Source organism: Trichosurus vulpecula, chromosome 7 (genome assembly GCF_011100635.1).
Source record: "Trichosurus vulpecula isolate mTriVul1 chromosome 7, mTriVul1.pri, whole genome shotgun sequence".
In the NCBI taxonomy this organism is placed as follows: Eukaryota; Metazoa; Chordata; class Mammalia; order Diprotodontia; family Phalangeridae; genus Trichosurus; species Trichosurus vulpecula.
The window spans coordinates 214,810,964-214,824,246 of NC_050579.1; the positions used below are offsets into that span (position 1 = coordinate 214,810,964).

The window sequence follows — 13,283 nt, forward strand, 5'->3', positions numbered from 1 at the left end:
GAGAAATAACAGGCTTGGGTCTGACTGGCCTGGGTCTGACTAACTGAAGGGTAATGCTAGGAGGAACCAATAAATCACAGAAAAAAGCTCCAGGGGTCATGGGCTTTTCTAATGGAAAAAAGTTTAGATATATTTCCTGGGTGAAAAAGTTCCTTTGGCATGGTAGAGGAAATCTGGAGAATAAGAAATGCAGATTGGAGAGGAACAAAGAAGGACAAAGTGAGGACAACATATTTAACTTTAATGAACCTAAATCTGTCAATCTGTCATAAATAACTGGACCAACTTCCTGATAGCTTCAGCACAAACTTCAGATGGAGCATTACACCTGTTTTGAGAAGGCTCTATAATCTAAGAATTCTTCCATTGAAATAATTCTGAAAATTCACATGATTTGTAGACCAGGATTCCTTAGCTTTTTCCTCATGAATAATATGTTAGTTGGCTTTTGAAAGTAGTTTGCTACATTTTTTCTAGTCTTTTCAATATCAAATTTAATTTCTGGTGACTAAACCAAGTTTGTAAACTGTTTTCATGTGAAAAAATAGTGAACTATTATAATAGGAAGGAACTTCGGTAATACCTGATATAAAACCTTATTTTAGAGAAGTGAAATGAGATATGAAGGTATTCATCCAAGGTCACATATCTTAGAAAGTGAGGACCAGGACCCAGTTATCATTCCTCTTCAAATGTCTATCTACTTCCTACATTTGTTGCATGAAATATATTTGACTATACACTGTTGCCCAAGTGAAAGGGTTTTTAAATACTCAGAAGCCCAAAACTTATTTTTATTGAAGCAATTTCACTCACCCACCAATGCAACAATGTATTTAAACACTAATGTTGACCTTCTGATACTTTTGGTTGTTCAGTAACCTCATCTTTGGCCCTTCCTGATTTTTTTTTAAATTTAAATTTATTTATTTAACATATTTGGTTTTCAGCATTGATTTTCACAACAGTTTGAATTACAAATATTCTCCCCATTTCTACCCTCCCCCGACTCCAAGATGGCTTATATTCTGGTTGCCCTGTTCCCCAGTCAGCCCTCCCCTCTATCACCCCCCTCCCCTCTCATCCCCTTTTCCCTTCCTTTCTTGTAGGGCAAGATAAATTTCTATGCCCCATTGCCTGTGTATCTTATTTTTTAGTTGCATGCAAAAACTTTTTTTGTTTTTGAACATTTGATTTTAAAACTTTGAGTTCTAAATTCTCTACCCTCTTCCCTTCCCACCCACCCTCCCTAAGAAGTCGAGCAATTCACCTAGCAATGTATCATTATGTATAACTCTTCCACAATACTCATGTTGTGAAAGGCTAACTACATTTTGCTCCTTCCCAACCCATCCCGCTTTATTGAATTTTCTCCCTTGACCCTGTCCCCTTTCCAAAGTGTTTGTTTTGATTACCTCCACCCCCATCTGCCCTCCCCTCCATCATCCCCCCCCTTTTATTTTTTTTTATCTTCCTCCCTCTTCTTTCCTGTGGGGTAAGATGCCCAACTGAGTATGTATGGTATTCCCCCTCAGGCCAAATCTGATGAGAGCAAGGTTCACTCATTCCCCCCTCACCGGCCCTCTCCCCTCCTCACACAGAACTGCTTCCTCTTGCCACCTTTATGTAAGATAATCCACCCCATTCTATCTCTTCCTATCTCCCTCTCTCAGTATGTTGCTCTCTCATCTCTTAATTTCATTTTATTTCTTTTAGATATCTTCCCTTCATCTTCAACTCACCCTGTGTCTACTCTCTCTCTTTTACATATATATATATATAAACACATATATATATAAACACATATATATATATACACATACATACACATATATACATATACACATAGATATATACATACATTCACATTCACTTATATATATACATAAACATATATATATATGCATATTCCCTTCAACTACCCTAATACTGAGGTCTCATGAATCATACACATCATCTTTCCATGTAGGAATGTCAACAAAACAGTTCAACTTTAGTAAGTCCCTTGCAATTTCCGTTTCTTGATTACCTTTTCATGCTTCTCTTGATTCTTGTGTTTGAAAGTCAAATTTTCTATTCAGTTCTGCTCTTTTCACTGAGAAAGCTTGAAAGTCCTCTATTTTATTGAAAATCCATATTTTGCCTTGGAACATGATACTCAGTTTTGCTGGGTAGGTGATTCTAGGTTTTAATCCTATCTCCATTGACCTCCAGAATATTGCATTCCAAGCCCTTTGATCTCTTAATATAGAAGCTGCCAGGTCTTGGGTTATTCTGATTGGGTTTCTACAATACTCAAATTGTTTCTTTCTGGCTGCTTGCAGTATTTTCTCCTTGATCTGGGAGCTCTGGAATTTGGCGACAATATTCCTAGGAGGTTTCTTTTTGGGATCTATTTGAGGAGGTGATTGATGGAATCTTTCAATTTCCATTTTGTCCTGTGGCTCTAGAATATCAGGGCAGTTCTCCTTGATAATTTCTTGAAAGATGATATCTAGGCTCTTTTTTTGATCATGGCTTTCAGGTAGTCCAATAATTTTTAAATTATCTCTCCTGGATCTATTTTCCAGGTCAGTGGTTTTTCCAAGGAGATATTTCACATTATCTTCCATTTTTTCATTCCTTTCGTTCTGTTTTATAATATCCTGATTTCTCATAAAGTCACTAGCTTCCACTTGCTCCAATCTAATTTTTAAAGTAGTATTTTCTTCAGTGGTCTTTTGGACCTCCTTTTCCATTTGGCTAATTCTGCCTTTCAAGGCATTCTTCTCCTCATTGGCTTTTTGGAGCTCTTTTGCTATTTGAGTTAGTCTGTTTTTTAAGGTGTTGTTTTCTTCAGTGTATTTTTCAGTATTTTTTTGGGTCTCCTTTAGCAAGTCATTGACTTGTTTTTCATGTTTTTCTCACATCCTTCTCATTTCTCTTCCCAATTTTTCCTCTACTTCTCTAAGTTGCTTTCCCAAATCCTTTTTGAGCTCTTCTATGGCCTGGGGCCAGTTCATGTTTTTCTTGGAGGCTTTTGTTGTAGGCTCTATGACTTTGTTGTCTTCTTTAGGCTGTATGTTTTGGTCTTCTCTGTCACCAAAGAAAGAATCCAAAGTCTGAGACTGAATCTGGGTGCGTTTTTGTTGCCTGGCCATATTCCCAACCAACTAACTTGACCTTTGAGTTTTTCAGTGGGGTATGACTGCTTGTAGACTAACGAGTTCTATGTTCTACATTTGGGGGGGAGGTGCCAGCTCTGTCAGACCCGCACTACTCCTTCCCCAAGAACCCCCAGTCCAGACTGGGCTTAGATCTTCAGCAGGCTGTTGCACTCCTGCTCTGATCCACCACTTAATTCCTGCCACCAGGTGGGCCTGGAGCTGGAAGTAACAACAGCTGTAGCTGCCCCACCTCCGCTGCCCCTGGGGCTGGAAGCCGAACCGTGAACTCCTTCCACTCCCGCAGCTTTTCCCACTAACCTTCTCCACAGTCTTTGGTGTTTGTGGGTTGAGAAGTCTCATAACTGCCACAGCTCACTGATTCAGGGCGCTAGGGCCCCCTCTGCCCGGCTTCTGGTCTGGATGGTCCATGCCGCTCAGGCTGGGCTCTGCTCCACTCCGTTCCCAGCTCCCAGCTCCCAGCTCCGTGTGGAATAGACCTCACCCAGAGCCCATCCAGGCTGTCCTGGGCTGAAGCCCTGCTTCCTTCTGCTGTTCTGTGGGTTCTGCCGTTCTAGAATTGGTTCAGAGCCATTTTTATAGGTTTTTGGAGGGACTCGGGGTACGGAGCTCACTCTAGTCCCTCCTTACCAGCCGCCATCTTCGGCCCTTCCTGATTTTAATGTTCTCCCACCTTGCAACATGTTGATTCTTATCTTAAACACAATGTTCTACTTAACTTATCTCGCTCATGTCTCATCCTTTTTCCTCAATACTGGAATATCCTTTAGTGTGTCTTACAGTTGTTGACTATTTCTTTCTGTATTCTGTATTGTACCTGTTGTTGTTCTGTGTCCCAGCATTCTCACCATAATAGACAGTTGTTTCCCAGTTATGTCATAGATATTCTGTTGCTGTCTTTGGTTTGCCCTAGTAGATATCGAAATAGGTTAACCTTTGGAAAATGAGTGGCAATTACATAGAAGATGTAATGTGACCAAGATGATAAACTTCTGAAATAATGTGATTTCCTTAAAAGGCATTACTTGTGGGCAGAATACTAATGTTTTAAACTTGTGAATATCTCAATTTCATTAAGCAACGGATGTTTTTCCCAGCCCTTTCACACATAAGTTATTACTTTGTTCTATCTCAGATCAAGTGCCATTAGTTATACTATTTAGTCATTAACAATAGGTGTGTCATAATGATTCTAAAACTTCTAATTCAAGTGGTAGAATGAACTCATTCTGGGTTTTGTGGTAGATGATATTCAATATCTTGATCACATCACAAGGAAATTTATCTGATGAGGGCATCAGCTATATATCATCTTTAAGTACCTTTTATAAATTAAACCACTTTTTGTTTCACTTCTCATTTCTCTTCCTCCCTCCAGCCCTTCCTACAGCCATTGACAAGACAAGAAATATGATACCCATCTTACATATGACATCATAGAAAACATATATTTGCCTTAGCCATATTGCTCTGCCCCCCAAAAGCAAAGCAAATAAAAAAAGGAAAAAATGATTCAATTAGCACTCTGAGCCTTTCAGATCTCTATCTCGATATGGATAATATTTTACATTATGAGTCCTTTGTGCTGGATCATTGCTTTGAGAACCCTCTTAGTCTTTCACAGTGGCTATCTTTATAATATTACTATGTAGATGTCTTTATGGTTCACTTTGCATTGGTTCATGTAATTCTTCCAGGTTTTTCTGAAACCATTCTGTTCATCATTTCTTACAGCCCAGGAGTATTCCATTACATTAATACAACTTGTTCAACTATTCTCCAATGATCATCCTCGCAGTTTCCAAATCTTTGCCAACATAAAGAGCTGCCATAAATATTTTCATGCGTACGTGTCTTTTTCCTATTTCTTTGATCCCTTTCAGGGATAGACCTAATAACAATATTGTTAGGCCAAAGGGTATGCACAGTTTAATAGCCCCTTTGGGCATAATTCCAAATCGTTCTTTAAAAAGGTTAGACAAGTTCACAGTTCCATCATCGGTGCATTACTGTACCTATTTTCCCATTCTGTCTTTTTCTGAATCTATCCTGTAAGCTAATCTGATAGGTGTAAGGGGATAGTTCAGAGTTGTTTTAATATGTATCAGTTTAATTATTAGTGACTTAGAGCATTTTATATTACTATTGATAGCTTGGGTTTCTTCCTCTGAAATTTCCTATTCATATCCTTTGATCATTTATCAATTGGAGTAGGCCATCTTTTTAGAAAAAATTGCTCAGTTCTCTGTATTTGAGAAATGAAACCTTTATCAGAGAAATTTGGCTTAAACATTTCCTCCATTTTCATGTTTGAATTGTTAATTAACCTAGGGAATTACCAGTTGAAGCAAGAATGTAATGAGTCCCTCTGGGTTTAGTTGGGACAGGCACACAAGATTCTTTTGATACTCACTGGGAAAGACCATGATGAGAGTGGGGAGTGAGACTTTAACTATATTTTAATAAGGTATAAAAAGTACAGAGACAAATTGTATAGTTGGGAAGGGGAGACTTGCACAGAGGCAGACAGGGATAGGATGGTCGAAGAAGGCAGACAATGTGGGGAATGGTATGGGCAGTGAGAGAGTGTTCAGGCAACCCTACTGCCTACAAACATTCCCATGTTTTCCCTCTCCTGAAAAAAGCGAAAAAAGCCCCAAAACCTCACTTGATCTTTCCATTCTTGCTATCATCCTATTTCTCTTTTACCTTTTGAAGCTTAACACTTTGAAGATGGCATCTATAATAGGTGCTTCCACTTCATCTCTTCTCATTGTCTTCACTCTTTAATATTTTGTTCTTAAACTATCATTCCATTGAAACTGCTATCTCCAAAATTACTAGTGATCTCTTAGTTGCCAAATCCAATGGCTTTTTCTCAATTCTTATTCTCCTTGAACTCTCTAAAGTCTTTGACACTGTCGATAACTTTATCCTCCTTGATAACTCTCTTCTTCCTATATTGTTGGGATACCAGTCTTAGTCTTCCTCCTACCTATCTTTCTGTTCCTTCTATTTCCCCTTTGCTGGATCCTCCTCCAGATCATGCCTTCTAACTGTAAGTCTTCTTCAGGCTTTTGTCCTTGGTCCTCTTTTCTTTTCCCTTCATAGATCACTTGGTGACCTCATCAGCTTCCATGGATTTAGTTACTATATATTTTTTATAGTTTAGTTTTTATTTCATAATCATAAACTTAACTCTGTTGTGGAAGGAAAAAAGAAATGAAATACAAAGAGAATTGCAGCAAGTGAGAGCGCAAGGATTACCAGATATAAGAGCAGATAGGGTTTTTTTGGGGGGGGGGGGTGTTCTTTCCAGCTACAAAGGAATGGTTTGATGGTTAAGACAAAAAAAAAAAAACTTATGAGAGTTGTCCACAGTCAGCAATAGTGATCTTCTTGCTGGTCTTGCCATTCTGAGAACCTGAAATACTCCATGGCTTCTACAATGTTCATGCCTTCTATCACTTGGCCAAAGACCACATGCTTGCCATCTAACCAATCAGTCTTAGCAGTATAAATGAAAAACTGGGAGGCATTTATGTTGAATTTAACATTTGTCCTGGACAACATGCCAGGACCAGTATGGTTTAGGATGAAGTTCTCATCAGCAATTTCTCCTCATAGATGGACTTGGCACCAGTGCCATTACGGTATGTGAAGTCAGCACCCTGGCACATAAACCAAGGAATGATTCTGTGGAAGCAGGATCCCTGGTAACCAAATCCCTTCTCTCTGGTGCTCAGAGCATGGAATTTTTCTGCTGTCTTTGGAACCTTGTCTGCAAAGAGCTTAAAAGTAATCTTCACCAGGGATTGTTTTTGACAGCGATGTTGAAGTACACATTAGGGTTGGCCATGGGTGCAGATGCCTGGGCTGGTCGTGACAGCAGAGGAAGAGGCAGTGAGAATCAGTCTGGTGGACAGAACAAAGATGAGGACTAATTACTATATTTTTGCTCATGATTCTCAACTCTACCTTTCCTGCCACAATGTCTCTCTTGACCTCCAATCTCTCATCTCCAATTGCCTTTTAGACATCTTGAACTGGATATCCAGTAGACATAGAAAACACATTATATCTAAAACAGAACTCATCTTTCCCTTAAACCCTGTTCATTCCTACCTTCCCTTATTATTGTTGAGGGCAATATAATCTTGCCAGTCCCTTAGGCTCTCAATGTAGTTGTTGCTAAGCTGTTGCCAAGACATGATGATTTCACTTTTGCAACATCTCTCAAATATACCCCTTTCATTCTTCTGACATTGCCACCACACTAGTGCAGGCCCTCATCACCACAGGTCTTGATAAGTGCAGTAGCTTGCTGGTGGGTCTCTCTGCTTCCGATTTCTCCCTACTGCAATCCATTCTCTATTCAAACCCTAAAGTGATTTTCCTGAAATGTAAATCTGAACACATTAACCACCCCATGCCCACCCTCTTCCACCCCATTCTACTCTCTTCCCCCCATCTCTGTCATACACTTCAGTGGGTTCCTGGAGAAGCAAATACACAATGCTCTGTTTGACATTCATAGCCCTTAAAAGCCTATCCTCTTAGTTTTCTAGTCTTAACTTTTATGGTCTTAACACTCTGGTCTTCCTACACCTAACACATACTTTTCTGTCTTGTGACACTGGTCTCCTACGTGTTCCACAAACTAAAACTCTGTCTCTTGGTTCTTTCTTTGGCTGTACCCTATGTCTGTAACACACTCTTTCCATTTCTCTGACTACTAACCTCTGGGACTTCCTTTATATCCCACCTAAAGTCCCAACTTCCGTAGGAAGGTTTCCCTAACCCCTCATTATTTTAGTGTTTTTTCTCTTTTAACTTTTTTTTTTCCTATTGATTCCATATGTGGCTTGCTTTGTATATATTTGTTTATGTGTTGTCTCTCCCATTAGATTGTAAGCTCTTTTAGGGAAGGGACTGTCTTTTGATTATTTTTTGTTGTATACTCAATGTTTGACAGAGTGCCTGGCACATAGTAGGCACTTAATAAATGTTTATGGAATGAATTAATTCCATTTATCCATTTTACTTCCAGTGAATCTCTCAGTCTGTTCTCTGGTCATGGATTCTCTCCCCTTATCCATAGATCTGACAGGTAATTTTTTTTTCTATCCTTCCCTATTTTTTTCTTTTATTACATCACCATTTATGTATAAACCACTTACACATTTTTAGTTCACTTTGGTATACAGTGAGAGATGTTGTTCTATATCTAGTTTCTTCCAGAAAACTTTCCAGATTTCTTGGCAGTTTTTGTGAAAAAACTATGTTTTTGCCTCCAAGTGTGGAACTTTGGGTCTATCAAACAATTTTGCTTGTTTCTGTATATTATCTAACTAATTTATTCCACGGATTAATCACACAGTTTCTTTTAGAAGACCAAATTATATTAATGATTTGCCCTTTATAATATAGTTTAAGATCAGATACTGCTAGATCACCTTCTTTCACGTATTTTTTATTAATTCTTTGATAGCCCTAAGTTTTTTTCTTTCTCTAGTCTAGATAAAATGTATTTAAAAAAAGATTTGTTTAATTTTCTTAATTAGTATTTTATTTTCCCAGTTATATGACAAGAAAATTTTCAATATTCATTTTTATAAGATTTTGAATTCCAAATTCTTCTCTCCCTCTCCCCTCTTCTGAAAATGGTAGGCAGTTTGATATAATTTTCATGTGCTACTATTTAAAAATATTTCCATAATAGTCATAATGTGAAAGAAGAAACAGATCAGCACACTTGTGTAGATGGCGCTGTGAAAGAAAGGAACTACTGGAGCTCTGTCACAGATTCTGTCAGATATGTCAAAAAAAGTAAATCTGGGGAGATTTGAGAGAGTTAGAAGCTACCAATAGACTCAGAGGGGTCCAAGTGCTGGGCACATGGATTGGCACCAGACCAAACCAACTGTGGACAGCAGGGGAATCCAGCCAGTGCGTCGATCTGGAAGATGTCTGGGTGAGCACAACGCTGGAACAGGAACAGGCCAAGGGCGGAAGTATATTGAGCCCCGGGACTCTCAGCCCAGGATGGGAGTCTGTGTTGTCACAGAGCCTGTGGCTGCAGGAGCAGCTGCCTCAGAGGCCTCAAATCCACAGTCTAAAGGTTTGAAACTCACCTTCTTGAACTTCTACAGCCATGGTGTCCTGGTAAAATGACTCTCATTTCTCACTTGAATAAACACAAGGAATACTACCTCAGGAGAAAAAGAGGAGCCAGAAGGGGAGCTTCAGTAGTGAGAGAAGTTGGGGAGAGGGCCCTTCCTGTGTTGGCGGTAGGAGACTACTGCAGGAAGAGAGGTGTCCCAGCAGCCCGCACCTCAGCAAAAGAATGAGAGTGACTGAGCCCCAGGGGGTGGGGCTAGCTAATGTCATTGCCAAGATCACAGACTTGACTTTACACAGCCAGGGGAAGTGGCAGACACCAACACAGACAACAGCTGAGATCATGCTTACTGTAGAAAAGTGCTGGGGAAGAGGAGACTCCCAGCAGCCAGACCACCCCTCCCCCACACCTCATAGAAACAGAGGCGCAGAACATAAAGCCAGTGAGTGAGCCCACAGATTCCAGAAAAAGAGACATGGGAAAGAGCCCCCTGAGCCTCAGAAACAGAGATCCACTTTAGAAGCCAGGAGGAAAAAAAACACCATGAAAAAACACGATAAAAAGCCAAAGATCATTGATTCATATTATGGAGACAGGGAAGATCAAAATAGCAATTCACAAGAGAACAGCATGGGCATTGCACCCACATCTGAAACCTCAAAAGGGAAAGTGAACTGGACCAAAAAGCATTCCTGGAAGAACTCAAGAGGAGGACTTTAAAAACCAAACTAGGGAGGTGAAAGAAAAAAATGGAAAAAAAAAACTGAAAAAAAAAATCATGGAGGAAGACAAATCTTTAAAAAGTAAAGTTGGTGAAATGGTTAAGGAGAATCAGACTATAAATGGAGAAAATGTCTCATTGAAGAGTAAAATCAACCATATGGAAAAGGAGATAGAGAAGGTAAAGGAAGAAAACAAAACATTTAAAGTTATAATTAGGCAAGTAGAAGTGAATTACTCTATGAAACATCAAGAATCAGTCAAACAAAATCTAAGCAATGAAAAAAATAGAAGAAAACATAAAATATCTGATTGGAAAAACAACTGACCTGGAAAATAGTTCCAGAAGACATAACCTAAGAATTATTGGTCTACCTGAAAGCTATAATAAAAAAAGAGCCCGGGCAGTATCTTTTATGAAATCCTTAAGGAAAATTGCCCAGAGGTCCTAGAACCAGAGGGTAAAGTGGTCATCGAAAGAATCCACTGATCACCCCCTGAAGCAAAGATCCCAAATTGAAAAATCCAAGAAATATTATAGCTGAATTCAACTACCAGATCAAGGAGAAAATACTGCAAACAGCTAGAAAGAAACAATTCAAGTATCATGGAACTACAGTCAGGATCATGCAGGATCTTTCAGCTTCTACCTTAAATGACAGGAGAAATTGGAATATGATATTCCAAAAGGCAAAGGAGCTTATACTACAACCATGGATCAACTGCCCAGCAAAACTGAGCATAATTTGCCAGGCAAGGAGATGGACATTCAGTGAAATGAGGGAATTCCCGAACTTCCTGATGAGAAGACCAGAGCTCAATGGAAAATTTGATCTCTGAAAACAAAACTCAAGAGAGACATAAAAAAGGTAAGCGGGGGAAAAAAGCCTTAGTTAATCAATAAAGCTAATTAGTTACATCGTTATATAGGATTATTTTGTTTTATATACGTTTTATATATATATATATATGTATAAATTTCAATCTTGAGAATAGTATACTTATTATGACAATTGAAAGGGATATTCATAGACTGTGGGTATCAGTATAAAATAACTGACATAATGATAAAAATATAATTGAGACATAAAGAGATGCTTCTGGCAGAAGAGGTAAGGAGGTAGCAGAAAAGGGTAAATTATATCACATGAAGAGTCACAAAAACATGTTATCTTAGAGGGGAAGAAGGGTGGGTGAAGAGCAGTATTTGAGCTTTACTCTTATTGGATTTGGTTCAAGAAGGTAATAACATACCCTGATAAGTATAGAAATCAAACTTGTCCTACAGGCAGTAGGAGGGGAAAGGGGAAAGAAAAGGGAGGAGGGTGAAGAAGGGAGAAAAGGGAGAAGGGAGGGAAGAAGTAGTAAAGTGGAAAAGGTAAGATAAGGGAGGGAAATCAAGAGGGAGGGTAAACTGAGGAAGGAAGAGGTCAAAAGCAAAACTCTGTTGAGCAGTGGAAGGGAAAAGGGAGAAATAAAAAGAAACAGATAAAAAGGACAAAAAACATTGTGAGAAAGAGTAATATAATCAGTTGCTTGAATTTTTTTAACTCTCTGCTTCATGTGTGTCTCTTGTAATCATCCTTTTTCTTTCTGGATTTTGGTTTCAAATACAGCCTGCTATCTTTTTCCATTTTATGGGTGTGTTCATCCCATTTACATTCATTATGGCGATTGCTAGCAGTGTATTTTGCTCCATCCTATTCTTCTCTTTCTCTTTTTAAACCTTTCCCTTCCTCAAAAATCTGTTTATCATTTGATCACCATATCTCTCAACCAACCCACCTTCTTACCCACGATTTCTCTAAATATGTGTGTATCTATGAGTGGGTGTGTATTTTCTCACTTTGAACCAGTTCAAATGAGAGATCAGTTTGAGGTCATCCCAACATAATAGATTTATACCCATGCCCTCTAAGTAGATTCTTTCTAATTCCCATAATAATGACACATTACTTAGAAGTAATATGTGTCATCTTCTCATCCAGGAATTCAAGCAATTTTACCCTATTAAATAACTTATAATTTCTCATTCATGTTTACCTTTTATAATTCCCTTGGTGCTTATGTTTGACTATCAAATATCTGTTTTTCCTCTGTAGGATTATACTCAGTTTGGCTGAGTAGATTATTCTTGGGTATAAATCTTAGCTCATTTGCTTTCAGGAATATATTCTATGTCCTCCATTTCTTGCGGGTGATAGCTGCTAAATTTTGTGTGATCTTGACTGTGGCTCTAAGGCATTTCTTTCTAACTATATGTAGTACTTTCTCTTTGTCTTGTAATCTCTGAAATTTGGTTATAATATTACTGTGAGGTTGCATTTTGGTATCTCTTTCAGGAGGTGATTGGTGGATTATTTAATTTCTATTATACCCTCTGGTTCTAGGATATCTTGGTAGTTTTTCTTTAAAAATATTGAAATATCATATTGAGGCTTTTTTATCATGGCTTTCATGTAGTCTAGTAATTGATAAAATATCAGTTCTCAATCTATTTTCCAGATTAGTTATTTTTCCTATGGGATAATTCACATTTTCTTCTATTTTTTTCAGTTTATTATAACTTTTTTCTTATGTGTTTCTTGGAGTCATAAGCTTTCACTTCACCACTTATAATTTTAAGGACTTATTTTCTGCAGTATTTTTTATCTCTTTTACCATTTTTCCAACTCATAATTTTTTAAGAATTATTTTCTTTAATGTATCTGTGTCTCTTTTATTGAGCTATTAAATCTTTTTTATTGTTCTCATTTTATTCAGTTTTTCTCTACCATTCTTATTTGATCTTTAAATCCTTTCTTTGCTCTTTCTTATGTCTTTCTTTAAAACTTCTTGGAATTCCTGTTGAGCTTAGTTCTAATCTGCATTTGTTCTTTGAGGCTTTGCTTGTAGATATTTTCAATTCATGGTCTACTTCTGAGTTTCTGTCTTGAGCTTCAGTGGCACCACAGTAGATTTTTTATTGTCAGGCACTTTTTCTGTTGTTTGCTCATTTTTTCTAACCTTTTTTTGATCTTGGAATTTATATAGAGTTGCTCACCTTTTGGGAAGATGGTTGGCTTGAGGAACTCTAGCTCAATCTGGGTGCCTGTAGATTTATAGTGCTTCCAAGGCTTTGTGATCTCTGGAGATGTCTGGTCACTACCCTCCTTCTCTGAGCTCTGGTCTTTCCTCATTTAGGGTCTCTTTTCCCACATGATTGCAAGCACTCCTCCCTGCCTTGGATCTGCAGCCATGGTAATGGGTAATGGGTGAAATACCTACTAAGTGGTGTC

The 13,283-nt window shown here is 38.3% G+C and overlaps 1 protein-coding gene and 1 pseudogene across 1 annotated transcript in view; one reads left to right on the plus strand and one right to left on the minus strand.

Annotated features, from left to right (window-relative positions):
- Window positions 1–13,283, plus strand: part of EYS (eyes shut homolog) — a 287,935-nt gene that overhangs the window by 125,818 nt on the left and 148,834 nt on the right. The gene's annotated exons all lie outside the window — the stretch shown is intronic.
- LOC118858827 lies at window positions 6,527–7,023 on the minus strand (annotated as a pseudogene).